Source organism: Canis lupus, chromosome 27, assembly GCF_003254725.2.
Source record: "Canis lupus dingo isolate Sandy chromosome 27, ASM325472v2, whole genome shotgun sequence".
In the NCBI taxonomy this organism is placed as follows: domain Eukaryota; kingdom Metazoa; phylum Chordata; class Mammalia; order Carnivora; family Canidae; genus Canis; species Canis lupus.
This window is the reverse complement of record NC_064269.1, coordinates 23,890,526-23,909,964: the sequence shown is the minus strand read 5'-3', so window position 1 is coordinate 23,909,964 and position 19,439 is coordinate 23,890,526. Positions and strand designations below refer to the sequence as shown.

The 19,439-nt window shown below is 33.7% G+C and overlaps 1 protein-coding gene and 1 long non-coding RNA gene across 24 annotated transcripts in view; one reads left to right on the top strand and one right to left on the bottom strand.

The window, feature by feature from the left end:
- Positions 1–19,439, bottom strand: part of SOX5 (SRY-box transcription factor 5) — a 1,002,640-nt gene that overhangs the window by 50,015 nt on the left and 933,186 nt on the right. The window lies entirely within an intron of this gene.
- Positions 1–19,439, top strand: part of LOC118352584 (uncharacterized) — a 39,564-nt gene that overhangs the window by 6,830 nt on the left and 13,295 nt on the right. The window lies entirely within an intron of this gene.

Genomic DNA, 19,439 nt, shown 5'->3' with positions numbered 1-19,439 from the left:
TTTTGTCCTCTGGTTGCTCATTACATCTGGATGATTGCTATTATCTTTTAAAATGATTAATAGTGCTTCTACCAAGAGGCTAAAAGAAAGCATAAAGCAGTAAGACTTGATGTTAATAATCATACCAGTTCTTCTTATTAGCCTCTAAATGTAAACCTTCAAAAGCTTTTAAAAAATACTTTAGAGGGGATCCCTGGGTGGCTTAGCAGTTTGGTGCCTGCCTTTGGCCCAGGGCGTGATCCTGGAGTCCCGGGATTGAGTCCTGAGTCGGGGTCCCGGCATGGAGCCTGCTTTTCCCTCCTCCTGTGTCTCTGCCTCTCTCTCTCTCTCTCTCTCATAAATAAATAAATAAATAAATAAATAAATAAATCTTTAAAAAAATAAAAAAAATAAAAAATACTTTAGATAAATAAAGAGTTGGTAACTCCATGTATAGAAAGAACATAATGTTTCTGTGGCACCATTTGATCAGTTCTTAGATACATAACTGAAAAGCATTTGTCATTTTAATTTTCTGTTCATTTCACTTGAAGATATGTCAAAAAATTAATCAAGGTTACAAAAATTATCAAATGATGGAATGGATTCACACACACACAAAATAAAGCAAGAACTCTCGGAGCAATACAGTGTTACAAAATAAACTATAAGAAAATAGAAACCACGCTGATCAGATTCTACTACCCCCTGCATTTTGTGGACAACACCTTTACTTGGACTTGGACGTACAAAATAAGCAAACCAACCTCTCTGCCTGAATCTACAAAAGGAATTAATATCAAAAGGACAGCAGAACAATATAAATAACTCCAATACAAATGAGTATAAATTCTTTGCACCCCTCCCCATCCCACTTGGAGGCCTATTATTCACAGGGGAAAGAAAACTCATAAAAACATTAAAAGAATGAGTGAATCTTGAAAGAAAACAAACAAAATCAAATACTTCGGAAGATCCTTAGAGGGCTAAAGAAACTTCTTTTCAAAAATATCTATGGTTCTTTAGGGATTTAAGTTTTTATAGATCCTAAGAAAAGTTTCATCTGGCTATAAGCAGATAAACCAGCTTTAGAAGGCCATCCTAGGAGAAAGAGGGCAAAAAAAAAGAGCAGGTATTATCATGCATATGTCATTTAATATTAATTCTCATTTAATTAAATAGAAACCTCATTTCCAATGCCTACATATATGCTTATATAGGTTCTAATGGGCACAAATCCCTCATAGTCTGGTGGACCCACTATTACTATTTAATGGTAAATGACAGTTGTGACAGTTAATTGGTGTGTTGTATCTACGTGGGAGATTGAGTAAGGGTCAAGTTTTCTAAGGCATAGAACCTTGGAGAAGGATGGACACATGTATGCATGAGTGCATGTGCGCATGCACACATCGTGTAATGGATTTGAAGATGAATGAGACACAAAGCTACAAGTTAGGGAAGACTAAGGCAGAACCCTATTATCACTGACTAACAAACCATTGTATTTCATTTTATTGCATTAGTTGTCTTCAATTGTTGATTGCAAAATAATCAGAGTTTAAATAGTTTAAGAAGGCTTTATTCTTTAAGATTTTTTTTAAAGATTTTTATTTATTTATTCATGAGAAACACACACACAGAGAGAGAGAGAGAGAGAGAGAGAGAGAGAGAGAGGCAGAGACACAGGCAGAGGGAGAAGCAGGCTCCATGTAGGGAGCCCGATGTGGGACTCAATCCTGGGACTTCAGGATCACACCCTGGGCCTGAAGATAGGCAATAAACCTCTGAGCCACCCAGGAGTCCCAAGAAGGCTTTATTCTTTAAAGGAATGTTTAGGGATGATCTGAGTACAGACTGAGTACAACTTTCTTGAGGGTAGGCATTAGTAAATTAAATGTTTTAATCACCTACATATGGCCTTGAATCGAAAAAACACTAAATATTAACTACTAAATCTTAATTATATGGATAGTTAGGATTAATCAATGAAAAATTCTCAATCATTTTTTCTTTTCTTTTTTTTCATAAAGTATTTTACAATTTTCTCATAAAGTGTTTTAACTGTCACTTTGTCTAATGAATGATAGGAACACATGTACTACCATAACACATCCTTCTATGTTTAAATCTCTTCAAATGAATTCTTCTCACTACTTGAATTTCATAGTTCTTCCTAGTCTTCAGAGTTTTGCTCCCTTTTCTTCTTGCTTTCCCCTGAGTTGAAGGTTTGACACCTCTAAGATGCACTGCTTTCTAGTTATAGATGTCAGTTCACAGAGCCATTGTCAGGCACCCCTGAGCAATAGGCTGCCTATTAATTTAACTTGAAACTTTACTAGGTTGCTACATCTAAACTACAACTCTTTCTACTCCATTCATTGCAGACAGAGAAAGAGGGACAGTCACTGAAGACAAAGGGTAAAAAGTCCAAGGATAAGCAAAGATAAAATTTAAATGCAAAACTTACTTCTCTCACTCCCACTTGCTTTAGCCCAGACTGATTCTCACCCTTTAGAATAAGGGCAATCCTGGTTGATTTTCCTTTCTGTATAGAATTAGAAGACTTGTCCCATTTGCCCCATCTCACTTTTTTCCCCTCAGGTGGAAGGTTTATTCTTTAATTTGTCCCAAAAGTATCTTTTAGGCTTTATTCCCAACAGTACTAGTTATTGGAAAGAAGGCATTTATATTCCAGTTGGTGAAGCAATAGACAGATACTGAATGATAAAACTGTTTAAGGCTTTGGAAGTTGCTATGAAATTTTAATACTTGAAGAAATATCACTGTGATTAATCTAAAAGAGTGTCATGAAGGAAGTTCTTTTGAAAAAAATGTATTTCATAGAGTCTGGATTCTTTTTTGAGTCTGTATTATTTAGACCAAGGGTCTCTGTGATTGATTTACTAGCCTAGAAGAGGGATTTGGATTTTAAATCTTAAATGTTTACTTTAAACATTTTAAAAACTTTTGTAAGGTTATAATTCTCATATCCTTGGATCCTCACATCACCTTTTCTGAAAATACAAAATGGTATCAAGGGCATGAGCTCTTTGAACATTAGGTCCCATAAAATTTGCTATTTGGGATTAGAAGATTTTTACTAGAAATAAAGACCACTTTCCTTTCTATGGACCCTCACATCACCTTTTCTGAAAATACAAAATGGTATCAAGGGCATGAGCTCTTTGAACATTAGGTCCTATAAAATTTGCTATTTGGGATTAGAAGATTTTTACTAGAAATAAAGACCACTTTCCCTTCCCCAAAATATTAATCAAAAACAATTATCTTCCAATTATGATCAACTTAAAGTATTTTTCCTTTCTCCTTCTCTCATAGTTAACTTATTGGAGAATAAATAGAATAAAAGACATAATATATGTTTCATTGGATACAGGAATTATGCAACTTTTACCTGAGAACTTCTATTTATTCCAAAAGAAATTCTGATTTTGTCATGAAGAGAACTAGTTTCTCAAGAAGAAATAAATGCTTACAGTCCTGTATACTATTTGTTATATTAATGTTTGGAAGGAGTCAGTTAAGGATTACAAAACATATAAAAGTATACCGATAAGTTTAGTAGACTGTTAATACCTTTTTAAAATAATTTGAATACTTTTATATCTGTTCATCTTAATGCTGATTTTCTAATATTATTCACTTTACTTCTGACATCTAAATAACTTTACTAGTTACAAAGTGTCCTTATACATTTTGTCAGATTTTAGTGTCATTGATGGTGTGAGATACCATTAATCCTGCTTCACAAATTAGGAAACTGACATTAGAGATATTTAAAAATTTGCCAATGGTCATAACTTTAGTAAGCTTAGGACTTGAATCCAAGTCACTGGAGTATAAGCCTAAGCAAATTTCCTCTACCATTTAAATGCCAACAGGGAATAATTTCTCTGAGAAATCAGACTAACAATTGAAATCTTGTCATTTCTTCTTCATTCCAAATAAATTGTTATACTCCATTATGATGGGGACCATGCGGAGCTCAATTTGGGTAATATTAGTCTGAACTCTTAAAAAATATTTATGATACAAAATCATGAAATATTTTATCAAAGCAGCTACAAATAAATTCCAAATATATTCATATATCTAAAATATATCATAAAACAGTAACTATTTGAAGTAAATGCATAAGCATCCTCAACACTATTATTTGATACCTATTTTGTTTCAACATAAAGCACATGTCCATTTACGTATATCCAAATGCTGTCCAGTCATTTAGAGAGGAACTTATATTGCAAAAAATGAAGGAGAGGATAGGAAAGACCTTTAGCCCACCTACTGGCTTGACCAAAGGCTATGAATCCATCCCAGGTTTATTTCAAATGAGTTGTGTCAAAGGTTACCCACAGGCCATTTTATAGTGATTTATAGCCTATGTCTGCAAATCTCCTTTTATTTTAATGATAACCTCAATAGAGTCATTAAGGCATTCTTTGTCTTCATGGCAGTGACCAGGAGGGAACTGCTGTCTTTAAAGAATTTTAAGGGGTGATAACTATGTATATAGAATGTCAGTTAAGGCCAGTTTTTATGATGCGCGCTGGAGGCAAAACATTTTTTTTTCTGAACGTATTGAAGATGCTTAGCTTGATTATATATTCTGCCTATTGCTGTTATAATATTAAAGTCAAGGTATAGTCAGGCCAAAGAAAATTCAATAAAGATGAAAAGGTTTAGGATTGAGCATCAGGTAAGAGTCTGATTTTAATTATAATGATCTCAAATTTGTATTAAAGCTCTCACAGCATAACGATTCTTAAGTGTCTGTATTGAGTTAAGCATGTCATGAAGCATGAAGAATTGCAAGATTGATTTATCAGATATTCATTTAAGAAATAGGCAATTAAAATAATTAATGTGTAGTGAAACTCAGCTGTAATGCCTCATGTTTAATTTTTCCCAACCCATAACATTAAAAGAATAATACATTTCACAGACTGGGTGGCATAAAGGATTTTATATAGCAACTGTAATGATATCATTACATAAGAGTTTTGATCATATCTTCTAGATAGAATTAAGGAGAAAGAATAAGTGCATTTATTTTAGATTTGACCTTATTTTAAATGTTACTTTTGGTCATGAGATTGCCAAATAAAATGAATGAACATTCTTGATTCTTGTGGTAAGGGATGAAATACACACACACGTGTGTGTGTGTGTGTGTGTGTGTCTGTCTGTGTATGTGTAGAATGTAAACTAATATATGTATAGGCGGAATATTTCTCTGCCTTTTTAAAGCTAGTTGTTGGGCGTAAAAGAGAAATGGAGAATGATAAACTTAAAAATATAAAAGAAAAAAACAAAATAATCTTTCTGCCTAAAACCTCATTTGAATTGTCAATTAAACAATATAACCAAAGTAGCCAATATTAGTATAGGCCTGTGCCTTCCATTTCAGTATCCACTTAATTTTTTAGCATCTATAAGGGAGGCCATTCACTTGCAGATGTATTCATACTAAACAAACCCATGATACTAATATATAAACCAGAACGCCAATTAATTAATTTATGCCTGGTCAGAATATTACTGTTTTTAAGATAACTTTTTTCTAATCTCAAGATACTTGAAAAAGGAAATTTAGCAATGAGAATCTGGCAGAAGAAAGTATATAGTGAGAGCTTTATTCAGACCATAGTAAGGACTAGTAAATTATGCTTGCTTCAACTAGAGATCTGATCCCTTCAATGATCAGAATGTCCATGTTTTCTATATCCAGTGTTTCCCAACTAGACTGACAGGATAAACAATGACAAATTTTACTTTTAGGTTCCATAATCTTCCTGTGCACACAGCCTCTTTACATAGTACAATGACACTGTTTCATTTTTCATAGGTATGATCCTATTCTGCTCATGCTGCGTTGAGATTATCCTCCAATGATTCAAGCTACTGACCTTTGATACTTCCACCTAAGGGGCCCCAAACTCAGTCACACATCTGAACATAATATCTTGGTTTACTTCCACAGATGTTTTGCTATGTGTTTGTTTATTCTTTTAACAGAGCTAGAGCAACAGTTACAGGTCAGATATTGTGCTTGGTGCTAAGCATGAATAAGAAATAGTCTCTACATTGAAGAGACTCAGAATCATACAAGGGAAGACAATTATAATCAAGTGTTATAAGGGTGCTGAGATACAAACCAAGGAGTATGTATCCACATAGCAAGGTCACATATGATGGTATATTCAATTCTACATAGAGCTGATAGCTGAGATAGATCTTACGAGTAGGCTCAAGGCAAGACGAAACAGTGGAATGAAGAGGGCAAAAGAACTCCAGAGAGCTAGAGTGGCACAAACACAGGCAAAAAACAAAAAAAAAAACAAAAAACAAAACAAAGCAAAAAACAAAAAAAACATGAAACAACATGATACAGGAGGAAGTGACTTCATATGGAGCACAAAACTGCTGGGATTGGGAGAAAGGCAGAAGTAACAAATCAGGTGAATGAGGTGAGTGGGGCTGGAACTAGAATCCCAAGGAGGTTAGACTTCATCCCTTAGAGAGTCTTCCTTACATTTTTATTCTTCTTAACTACACTCCCTATGTTCTAGATGTGCATTACAGACCTTATTTCTTTAAAATTGAGATGAAACCCAACACTCTGTTCTTTCACTCCTATATGCCTTGTATTGGCTGTTTCATTTCCTTCAAAAACCTTCTAAATGGCATATCCTTTGGAAGATGTGTCCTTATTCTCCAATTACTCCAAGGTTATGCTGGGAACTTTTCCCCTTACCTCTATATTATTCTTTGACTAGTACTCAGTCCATAGAATTTATTTGTTAGTTTGTTCATCTTCCCCACTACACTGTACTGGGTGTTAATTATTGTTCTTTTTTGGTTCTACCATACTCTCTAGCATATTATATAGGTGTTCAAAAAGTTTCCTGAATAAACCTTAGTAAAAAATGTTCTTAGTAAAAAAAGCGACTCTAGAAACCTCAGCTATGACTAACATAATCATTATGCAGTTTTTAAAAAATTATATAAACCAGTGAAGAAACATATAGTTTTGTTTCAGGCAAAATGTAAGGGCTATTGCTTGGAAATGTCTTTTTCCAAATGTCCAAAGGAAGATATTCTCATTCTTCTTTTTCCAGTAGAAGATATATCATGTAAACTAAATTGTATTTTATTAACTGTGGATATTAGGTAGATCTTGTTTTTAAAAATAGGATTTCAGTGCACTTTGAAATAATATTTCAAAATCTTTCTTATATTTCTTTTTATCTTATTAAATTTCCAGCATTTTATATATGTCCAGAATTCTAGAAAATAATATGGTTACACCAAAGGCCCAATAGTTCACCTGACAAGAGCTAAAAAAAGTTATTTCTGGATTAAAAAATACATAGACACATCCTCTTAGATCATGTGGTATTAATAACTTAACTGCAAAAATAGATATATAGTGAAAACTACATCACAAACAGTGATAGCTGTGGTTTAAATTTGTATTATTGACATAGAGCTGTGTAACATAAACATGTAACCGAGTAAACATTTATTGAGTGCATATTATGGGCCAGCCACTTAAAATTCAATGGATGAAGGAAGTGTATCTAATATGATCAATCTTATGAAATTGATTTTTTCTCATAATATTATGAGAAAATTCTAATAATTTTATAGCAAGTCCATAAATTATAGTCCCAGATATAAAAAAAAAACAGAATTGTAGCTCAGTGAAACTCTAGGAAAACTAATGTAAAAAAAACCAAGCAACTCCCCCTCAAATTACCCAGTGATTTTCTTAAAATTAGATCCGAATTGCCATTTTCTTAGATAAATGACAGCACTATTTGCATGAAAACTGGCACTAAAAATTCCATCAGTTGACCCAAAATTCTTGTCTTGCCCTATATTTATATAGGATTGACCTGAATATTGAGCTCCTGCTGACTTAAAATGAAACTTTGATCCTCAAAAGAGTTACATGGAAAAGTATAGAAAACACAAATCTGTACCTATTTAAGGACATTCCTATTGCTGTCATGATGCTTTTATACATACTTCACAACAGAATATTTTTCTTATGTTATTTTAAGTGCTACTGGAAATAACACAAGAGAAAATTTTCTGCAGTATTTCATCCTTTCTATTTTTGGTTTCAATTTCTTGTTCTCCTATTTATGAAATATCTACACTGCCAAAAGTCATCAAAATCATACAATAAACCATAACAGCTCAAATTATATAATGAACTAAAAAATAAGATTCCTTGGTTATTGAAAGGCCCAATTTAAATGGAAGTCACATACAGAATCTCAGTACTGATCATTGGTCTTGCAAAGGACTACACCAGAGTTTTAATGAAAAAATATTTTGTGGTTTTACAAAAATGTAGGGTTCTTAGTATTTTCTGGTATTGGCGAACAATTTGGGGGAAAATGAATTTTTTATCAATTTGAATATACATTTTTCCCTTCAAATTATCTTGGTATTGTAAAACTTGTAAAATGAAAATTGTGGTCTTTATTTTTTTCTAAATGTAGAGATCTTATCTTTCTCCTTTTGAAAAACAGAAGTCCTAAAGAGTATGTTTTTTAACTGTTGAGTTCTGAAAACGTTACTCAACGGAATCAGCTAGTCTGTAGTTAGAAGTCAAGTGCTGAAAACTGTGGGATATTACAACTGTAAGTCATACAGCTCATAAGGAGGGGTGTGTAATTCTAAGGAGCATCTAATTATATTATCTACAGGGAGGTCCAGGACTAGAAAGGGGCACATTCTTCCCATGAGAACTTTAGGACACCTTAGGGTTTAGGTTAAGAGAAGCTGCTAGCTTTTTGTGATATTTAGACAGTTGCATTTGTAGGCATGATCCTTTCTAAGCAGCACTGTGTTAGACAAGTTCTTAGCAATACTCAATACTCTGAGCCAGAAAGAATACATTTTTCAAATTTAATATTTCTAAGATTAAATTTTCAGTGAGAAAAAATCTTACTCAATATAGAAAAAAAAATTCAAACATATTTTCGAGTAAAAAAGAGCCATAAAATTATTTCCTAGGTCCAAAAAAGAGCTATTCTTTATTTTGAATGCTATTCTGTGTCTCCTACGTTCTCAAACTTTAAGATATGCAAGGTAATGAATACAAGCTTATGAATTCCTGATCATGTTAAACAGCCCCTAAACAATAATTTACGGTCAATGTGAATTATACCACTCACTGTGTATCTGTTGAGGACATTTCTTTTCATATTTAATACTAATCAATTCATACAATCTCTGGTCTTTGTTTAAAAAGTTGTAATTAAGAATGACTACGTTTTTTATGGCTGATTATTGCCAGTAGAGAGAAACTATATAAATGATGATGGAGAATTTCATTATCTTATAACTTTTTGGATAGATTCTGAATTAAAATAGTATCTGTTTCTTAATAGATACAATTAAAGCTGCTTTCATAATATCATAAGTTCATGAAAAAAGGGGAAAATAGGTGTAAATAAAAAGGAATCACACTTCATAGAATATAATACAATAATATAGTATTAGTGGAACTTTGTATATAAACTATCAGTAAAATAAATAGAATTCTAAGTGAATTATTATGTACATGCTTAAATAGACCATAATTTTTACTAATTATTTATTTATTTATTTATTTATTTATTTATTTATTTTCCCCTGATTTTTTAAAAGCTAGCTAAAGGTCTGTTGCATCCGGCAGATCTGTTGAAATCACACGGATTTATAATTTTGGGGGTAAAAATTTTTAAAAAGTAAAAAATATCAAAAGCAAAAATCAGATTAATTAGAAATTAGGGTCTGTTTTTCCTATGTGGTTTATTAATCTGATCAAAAGAAGATAAGTAAAGTAAGAGTTCCAAAACTCTTATCATCACTAGCAAATAGTAATTTTTACTTTTAAGGTGACTAAATTTGAATTAGTGCTCATGTGTTAGTGTTAATATCAAAATATCACTTCCGAAATGCAACCTTGTAATTTGCTTCATACAGGTAGTGACAGGCACTATGAAGAGTGTGTATTTTCTTGTATTGCTAATGAAAAAACCCTGATAAAGTAAGTGAATCTGAAGAAAACCCAGGAAATATTTTAGGTTAAATCTACACTGCTGGCACTTACTTGCTGCCTTTAATAGGCTATATATAATTCTCTTCCCACCCATATCCCTCATTACATACCTCACTGTATACTCTGTGCAACATGAGCGCAGAGCTCTACACTATGTGCCAGCATCTTCAGGTCCTAGGACTGTGACTGACACATCACAGGCAATTAATAGACATTTGTCAAATTAAAGGATCTTGACTTTCCAGTGGCAAGGTCCAATATATGTCATGAAGGTCAGATTCCACCGTATTTCTAGAGAACTATTGTAGAGATGCTTAACTATTAACTATAAATACTTAAACTATTAATTGGCCCAAGGGTAAAAGAAAACAAAATTTCTTATGCCTCAAAAACATAATACCCTAAGAAAGAAATACAGTGAGTAGGAAATTAAAATTTGCAGATTAATAAATGGTATGGCAAATGGAAAACCTATTATTTCTGTCTAAATTGAATGCAGTTAGAATATAGTATAAATTCTTTAACATGAAAAAGTCCTACATGATCTGGTCTTTCTCATTCTCAACCCCATTTCTTATTATTTTCCCTCATGGTAACTGCATTCTAGCTACTCCAACCTATTTTCTAAGCCCCGAATTTATCAACATCACTCACATATTAGAGTCTTTGCAATTGCTGTTCCTCCTATTCGGATTAGCTTTTTCCCAGACCTTTGCAGGTACTTTCCTTTTCGTGATTTAGGTCTCAGACAGGATTTCCTTTATATCTCTGTCTTCAGAAGATTTCCTTGCATATCCCCAGGAATTTTATCTTTTACTATGTTTTATTTTCTTCATAGCACTTACCGATATATGAAATTATCTATTTGTTTAATTGCCTACAGTTTGTCTCTTCCTTTTATTCTGCACGATCTTAAGAGGACAAACTGTTTTGTTCATAGCTATAGGAGCTGTAGTTCTACTGCCTTGAATTGAACTTGACACACGGTAGGCATGAATTAATACTTGTTGAATCAGTGAATGATAGATGTAAGCGTAGGGTGCTATAAAATGCTGAAAAGGAACAGTCTTTTGAAGAATGAGAAAAGAACAGAGCTAAGAGATAGGAAACACTTTCGTGCGATACTGTTTGGGCTCCTGATTAAACCAGGGTTGAAGTCAGAATAATTTTTCTTTTTAATATGAGTGAATACATTTCCTTTTTGCTTGATCCCGTTTGGGTTGGGTTTTCTATTACTTGCAACTGAAAGAGTACTAACAAATACAATTGTCATTCAATGAAACCACAAGCTGAAATCCTGGAAGGCTGATTACAATTCTATTTAAATAAGAATATTGTGACAATAAGAGTTATTCTGAATAAAATAATGCCACCTCAAGGAGTGGTGGCAAAGTGACCTCGTGAGGCGATTATTGTGTTCTGAATTGAGTACCTTCCGAGTTTCCTTTTTTCTTAAGTTTTTACACGTCTCTAAATAAAAAGTTTAATACATTTTGTTAAATAAATGACACTTTTGAATACTTTGGGTTTTGAACTTGTCTTTAGTTTAGAATGGTACATCTCTTAAATTTTTTTTGACTCTTCACCTACATCTAATTACTGTGTTTTCTTTCCCCTCTCCATTTTCTAATGTTTAAAAATATTGTAGAATGCTTTGTCCCCTCTAAAGAAAAATATATTGAACAAATATAATTAATGAATATGTATTTATACTATTTTCCATCAATCTAAATAGGACATTGATATTTGTTGTCATTTTAAAAACATATCTATACTTTGGTGCATCTCTGTGAGACAGACCATTAAAATTCCTCCTATTTATGAATAAGAAAGTTGTGTAAACAGATATATTTGATTAAAGAAAGAATCAAATCTGAGGCCAGAGGAGTCCTGTATGGTTTCTCTTCTCAATTCTCCAAACAGTTCCAGTACACGTATGGCCTAGAGGGATGGAAAGGGGTCAATAATCAGCTCAAATGAGGCACTGATCATTTACTTAGGATAGAAAAATAAAGGATCTGAGCTGATTTGAAGTGCATTTTAGGAAGTTGAAATCACAAATGCTTTCCCCAAAAGATAGGTAACTATAGAAGTGTGTCTTTGCTTTCTCAGTCTCTGACATAGTAATGACTTATCCTTTCTAGCCATGATGTTCACTGAGGTTGAACCAGATCCTCCTCTTACACAGAGGCATCCTTTCATATTGCTGTTTTTCCTTCCTATATATATATTATCTAGGTTTTAAATGCCTGGTTTTAAAATTAAAATGCCTTAATCACAGTTTTTTGGGTGGTGAATCTTCTTTGGCTTGGATCTATTTCAGAGGGCAAATTTCATTTAGAAACTGTGATTCTGTGGATCTTCCTGTGTCTGCACATGCTCAACATCCCCTCACTTTCCCGATGGTTTGCATTATTAAAAAGCTTTGACATGGTTCCTCAGAGCTGGCTGCTGTGTTCAAGACAGGTTCCTGTCAAAACAAACTCAGTATACTGGGGAACAGAGGCCAGGTCAGTTGAATTCAAAGAAAGTTGCCTAAATCCCTCTGTATATTTTGCCTTAAAAAAAAAAACATGATTATGACTAGTCTATCTCTTTTTAAAATAATTTTTACTGTCTTTATGTTACAAACGTGACCAACCCCTCTTTCTCTGAGTCATAAGAATATATCACCAAATGACCTACTTGGACATTTAATATCACTGTGCTCAGAAAAGCCTCTGTTTAAGTACCTAGCTGTTTGAGATTTCTGTCAACTGAATACAGATGAATAGGAAGGAGGAGGCTCATCACAGGGGTTCTGCTGATAACACTTCATTTAACATATTTCAGTTTAGCAACATGGAACTGCAAAATGAAAACTATTTTATTTAAAATGACAGGACCACTATGTTATATTCACTGTACATAAGTCCCACCCAGGAAGTGATGATAATGATAATGGGTACATTTCCAGTTTAACTCTATGGAGTGATTCTTCTCAAATGAATTCACTTCTTGAGTGTGACACATCCATATCACATCTCAAAGGCTCACAAAATTGTTATTTCACAGATATTGACATACCGGAGAGAGAGGGGTGTTCAACAGTTATTCAACAAAGCAGCTCTACAGAGCAAGGTATCAGGGAGCTTCTAGCATTTAATTGACATGCCAGACAGTGTTTAAAGCATAAGAATAAGGGATCCCTAGGTGGCTCAGTGGTTTAGCGCCACCTTCAGCCCAGGGCCTGATTTTGGAGTCCCGGGATCGAGTTCCGCATCACGCTCCCGGCATGGAGCCTGCTTCTCCCTCTGCCTGTGTCTCTGCCTCTTTCTCTCTTGCTCTCTTTCTCTCTGTCTGTCTCTCATGAATAAATAAATAAAATATTTTTAAAAAAGCATAAGAATAGAAAATGGGCAATTTGAATGTGGTTATAATTAGCTAGGGCTAACATCCCCTTCTGTTCTGAAGTTTTAGGAAAAAAATGAAAACTGGAAAAAGTACCAAGTCCAACAGTTTCACAATGGATCAGTGATTTTATTTCATTTTACGTTTGTAGATGAAAGGTAGTTGCTATTTTATTAATCATATTTAAGCACTCTGGACTACTTAGAGATACCACACTGAGGCCAATTCCAGCCTGATGTAGTCAATAATGATTATTTGCGATCTTGATCTGAAAAGGTCTAAGAATAAGTCAAATACTAGTATTCTAGGAACTTGCACATGTTGGAAATTACATCTCTAGCAACTACTACTACTCAAAATTTTTCATGGCCAGATAAAAATGCTAACTGAAGTTACAGCTGTATTGAACAGTGCTCTTCATGGGATCCCTGGGTGGCGCAGCGGTTTGGCGCCTGCCTTTGGCCCAGGGCGCGATCCTGGAGACCCGGGATCGAATCCCACGTCGGGCTCCCGGTGCATGGAGCCTGCTTCTCCCTCTGCCTGTGTCTCTGCCTCTCTCTCTCTCTCTCTGTGACTATCATAAATAAATAAAAATTAAAAAAAAAAATGAACAGTGCTCTTCAAACTTTTCATCATGGAAGTATTCCTGTGAAGGCCTTAGCACTTTCTGAGCCATTTAAAACTTATGAAATCGCTTTGATTTGTGTGCTTTATCTTTAAAGAATTTTTTGTCATATAGTTCGTGTTGGTGATGGTTCAACTGTGGTTACACTACATGTATACTTGTACTCAGCCTTTCCCCTCAGTTGGCATTAAAGAACACTATCTCAAAGTTAGCAAAAAGCTTTATTTCCCAAATCTCCTGTTAGAACTAATTTTCAATTAAGATGAATCATGATTACCCTCTGATTTCTCATACTCCCAACATAATGCTAAATAATCTTGTATGGGACTGCAGGTTGTTACTCATAGTATTAAGCTACAAAATTCTATCCTGCAGATAAGTGTGTACTGATGTAATGCTTATTCAATAGCATGAAACTATGTGATTGGTAGTGTTACAGCAGAAAATAGGTGCCCTAATAAGAGTCATTGACAAGTCAGACACTATTAACACAAGCAGCTAGTCACCAAACCAGAAAAGATCTTCATTACTACACATATGAAACAAGATCAGATAACAATATAGTTCCTCTTCTTGCTTCTGAACTTGAAGCGATATTTAAGAGGATGTTGCATCTGAAAGAATCTGATTGTTGTGTCTGATCAGTTGGCTAGGGCTGTTTCTGGCTTGTTGGAAAATATTTCTTTCCCTTGTCATAACTCCCAGGTGCTACTGCTGAGCAAACGGGAACATCACTTGCTATAAGTATTTGAAAAGAACAAAAAAGAATTGATCTGGACAATCTATGTGCTCCTGTCACTGATAGAGATAAAGTTGTGACTGAGGAGTAGGACGAGGGTCATAGTAAAGGTAAAACAAAAGCACCTAAGAATTCTCTCGTCATCAGATTTTCAAACTTACTACTCTTGGCTTTCTAGGCAATATGCAAGTTTTCATCAAATACCAAGAGACATTTAATAGTATTTACAAGATGCTCTTATAATTTTCCCAAGAGGAGGCTACTTTCACAATGGCAAATCACTTAAAATGTAAAGTTCAGATAGTCAGCACATCTGTGACATATATGAGAAAATCTTGGTAACATGGGATTATAAATCTATTCATTACCAATAGTTGTGTGAGTGGTGTTTGAAATTAAGTAAAAATATTCTTCCTCCTAAGATTACTATTGTAGGGCTGACATTGATTATACTATTTTTAAAAGAAATGATGTATTCTCACAAAACAAGTTTATCAAGTTTCACTGCTATCACAAAGGAAAGGCTATATAGGTTTTTAAAAGACTGCAACAAATAATTCAGAAAGTCATTTAAATAAGGAAATAGGCTGGTGCAAAATTGAAAGTCACTAATACATTGATCCATCTTGTGGCAAAATGCTAAACTATAAACAAATAAATTTAAGCATTTGTTGAGTAATTTAGACAGAATCAGAGGAGCAATACTGTATATGAGACTCAAAGACCAATATGGCACAACAGTACTTTAACTGAGTAATTTTCCTTAATATGAGAGGCAGAAGTATTTCTTATATTTCCTTTAAATAAGATCTCTTATACACAAAAGTTCAGGATTTCATACTTTCATTCAAAGTTATTTACTACTGTTTAGCAAGAAACTAGATGTGAGGACACACATGAGCTAAGAGAATATCTCTGAAGGGTGAAATATTTTTCTTTATGTTGGTTACTGAAAAGAATGGTCCTAGAGTAGAATCTGGAGGGGAAAAAAACCCAATTTTTAAAGACACGTGTGTACATTTATTAAAAAGGGCTTTATGTAACACCTGAAAAATTTAAAAAATCTGCCAGTGACCTTAATTTTTTAATTGTTGGCAAAATAGATTTTTGGCTTTTGCCTAATAAAATCAAGGCATTAAAAAAAGAAAGATTAACCAATGACAATATGTCAGGCATTAACAAAAACATTTCACAAGCAGTAAGTTCAAGGACATAAAACTCAACAAGGCGTGCTACCCATATTCTCCAATGCAGATTTTGAAGAGACCAGATTTCTTTTTGTGTTTTCATATTTACAGAACACAATTTCTGTTTGCAGTTTTTAGAGATTCATTGTGAACCCTCTAAAGGTTTCTTTATCATTTAATATTATAAATAATTACGTTCCTAGGCGGCAGTTCAAAGCTCAGTACAGCACTCATACAACACCACCGGCAGGTCAGGTGACCTTTCTCCAATTCTCCTCTCTCTGGTGCTGAGGATAGACAAAGTGATATGTCTGTCATACGCCATTACCATTAGAACAGAATCTTGTTCTTTTATTACAACTGAACTCCGCCAGATTTCTCAGCAGGAATGCTAAGTGAAATCAATGTCTTGGATTTCCAGGCTGAGCTTGGAGGTCACAGCCACTCTATCATTTCTCAGCATTATCCTTTCTCGTGCGCGCACACACTCCCCAAGCCTCCAACTGGCACACAGCAGATTGAAAACAGCATGCATCAGAGGACTCATGCTGTACAATTTTACAGTCTTTTGGAGCCCCCTCCTTTTGATTCCCCCCTTCCATTTTTTGCAAATTGCAAATAAGTTTTGTTTGTGTCCTTCTCTAGAGTTGTGAGGCAAAGGCAAAGGCACACCTGGGAAGAAGGGCAGGCAATAAAACCCAGAGAATACGGTTGATTTTTGACAGCTGCCAATAAGGTCATTTTCCTTACATCATCATTTATATGTGGCTGACAATTCCATTGTTCCAAACAATAAATATATCTTAAACGTAAACTGTCAGTTTGGTTTATGCCAGGTAGGTATGCCATCACACAAAGCCCATCAATAAAATAATTCTGTTTCATAGTAAAACAGACAAGAGAATTCACCAATAAAACACACAGAAATTAGCCTAGGACAATAAGAATTAATTGTTTAAAAATATAAATATAGTAATAAATGATAGCTATTTCATATAAGTAAAATAGCTTTGTGAAGTAAAAATGTTTATAATGCCATATATAAATGTCAGTTTCAGGTTATAAGAAACTAAATTCATGTTTTGAAATGGGTCCTCCTTATTTACTGTTGATTGTATCTTTTTGGCCATGTTCTTCATTAAAATGACAGTAATATTTATTGGTCTATTTTTGATGTACTAAATTTTACTACTGAGCCAAAACAAAATCACATTTAAAACATCTTTTCTGACAATGAGTGGTTGTAGACAGTATGCTAGAGGACTCTGAGCAAAGAAGGGACATATTTTTATCAAATCATGTTATTATCTAAAAAGAGACACTTTATTGTTGGTTAGACTTTTTATGCATTTTACTGAATTGCAAATGGGAAGAAACACAACATCTATAGTTTTCTTAAACTTTACATGACAGAAAATTCATAAGGGCTAATTTCCAAAAAGTTACTGAATTTTAAAGATAGACTATAAAAACTTATAAACTTACATATAAGAACATAGAAACATAATTCACTTTTACACTAGTACCAAAAAGTGGAGGTATATGAAACTATAGAAAATGGAAGATTATCACTGAGGTAACATGTCTGCTTTGCACGTATTGTATAAGATTCTAGGCATGTCTAGAGCCACAGAACCTATAAAGCAGTGTGCCAGTCTTGGCCACACTAACCTTCACTCACTTGTGCATTTGCCTTATTTACCTAGGAAAAGTATCACTGTAGCAACTGCTCAGTAAACATTTGAATGGATGAATGAATGAATGAATGAATGAATAGACCCATAAATGCATGAGGCTGATTGAAGCAAAAACTTCATGATTATTTGAGTTAGAAATTTGGAGGGAAGATGCTAATGATAAAAAGTTACTTGAGAGGTATGGAAAAAAAAAAAACTCTATTAGTCATTTACAAGTGAAGTATATACTCTAAAATCATAAAATGAAATGTCCTAATGCAAAGATCATTATGAAACATGATGTGAAATCACATTATTAAATCAAGGGAAAAAAATCCAGAGAATAATTCCTCACAGAATTATCTGTGTGTGACAGTGACTATGCTGTTATAGCTATTTACTTTACTCAAAATTACCCCCTACATGCAATACATTAAAACTGCTGGTCTGTGAAGACCCCAAAATATCACTGCTTTAAAATTAAATTTTATAAAACAAATGTTATAATTATTGCCAAGTTTTAAAAGCTACGTTCTACTGTGATAATAATGAAAAGTAGACCGGATCTTCACTGTACGTTAAGCACAGAACATGCAAGGTCCATTACACAACTGAAATTAATCTTAAAAGGTGTGTTTGTACACACCTTCCTAATGTCCCAGCAGTGGGTACAATAATTTGAACTATATATTTGCACATACTCTTGCTGAAGCATGGTATAAGTTCTTTGTCCAGGTTAAGTTGTACTTTCAAATGTATTTACCTCCTAATAATATGGAAAAGGCCCCAAGAGTTTTGGGGAGGTAGAAGCTGGAGTGCACTTTCCCAATTCACCCTCTGAATTAATATACTAATGGTGAAAGGCATCTACAGGGTACTAGAATAGGATTAAAAAGAAATTCTTGGGAGTTTTTTTTCTTTTTTTTTTTTTAAATTTTTTTCTCTCTCTATCTCTTTCAACTGTTGAGACTATACTCTTAACCTTGTTACTCTTAAGATATTTCCAATACGGCATTTGAGAAAGAGAGAACAGAAACAATTTTCTAGGTTATTCAGTAAAAGATGAAACGTTATTTTGAGGGTAAATTAACTACATCAGTTTTCTACTTAATATTTTCTAATAGAAATAAATATGTGTTAGGCATTTCCCTGAGTAATTGCAGGGGAAAATACTTTATGGTTACTTTCCTGTCTTCTTTCACAGAGAGTTTAATATATTCATATATCATTATCTAAGATCTTAAGATCTTACACAAAACATTTGAAATTAAAATTTTACTTCTTCCCTCTTCCAATACGAAGAATAAATCATTTGAATCCTCTCCCTGCCAATTCTTTTCCAAGTTCTCTCAAGAAATGTTTCCTTAGGGTGCCTGGGTAGCTAGTTGGTTAAGCGGCTGACTCAATTTCATCTCAGGTCTTGCGATCTAGCCCAGTGTAGGGCTCCATACTCAGCAGGGACTCTGCCTGAGGATTCTCTCTCTGCTCCTTCCCCCCATTAGTCCTCTCTTTTCTCCCTCTAAGGTATAAATAGATAAGTCTTTAAAGCCCAGAGTTGGTCTTTAAAAAAAAATTTCTCTTTGCTCCCAAAAGTAATTCTATTTCTAAATAATCTTACTTCTAACACTATAGTTATCTTTATCTATCATTAGAATCTCATTGGATGAATGATATATCTGAAATTATATCCATATTGCTCAGCATTATAAAATTTATTGATATTTAAATAAATATTTTTTGGATGCCCTGTCTGTGC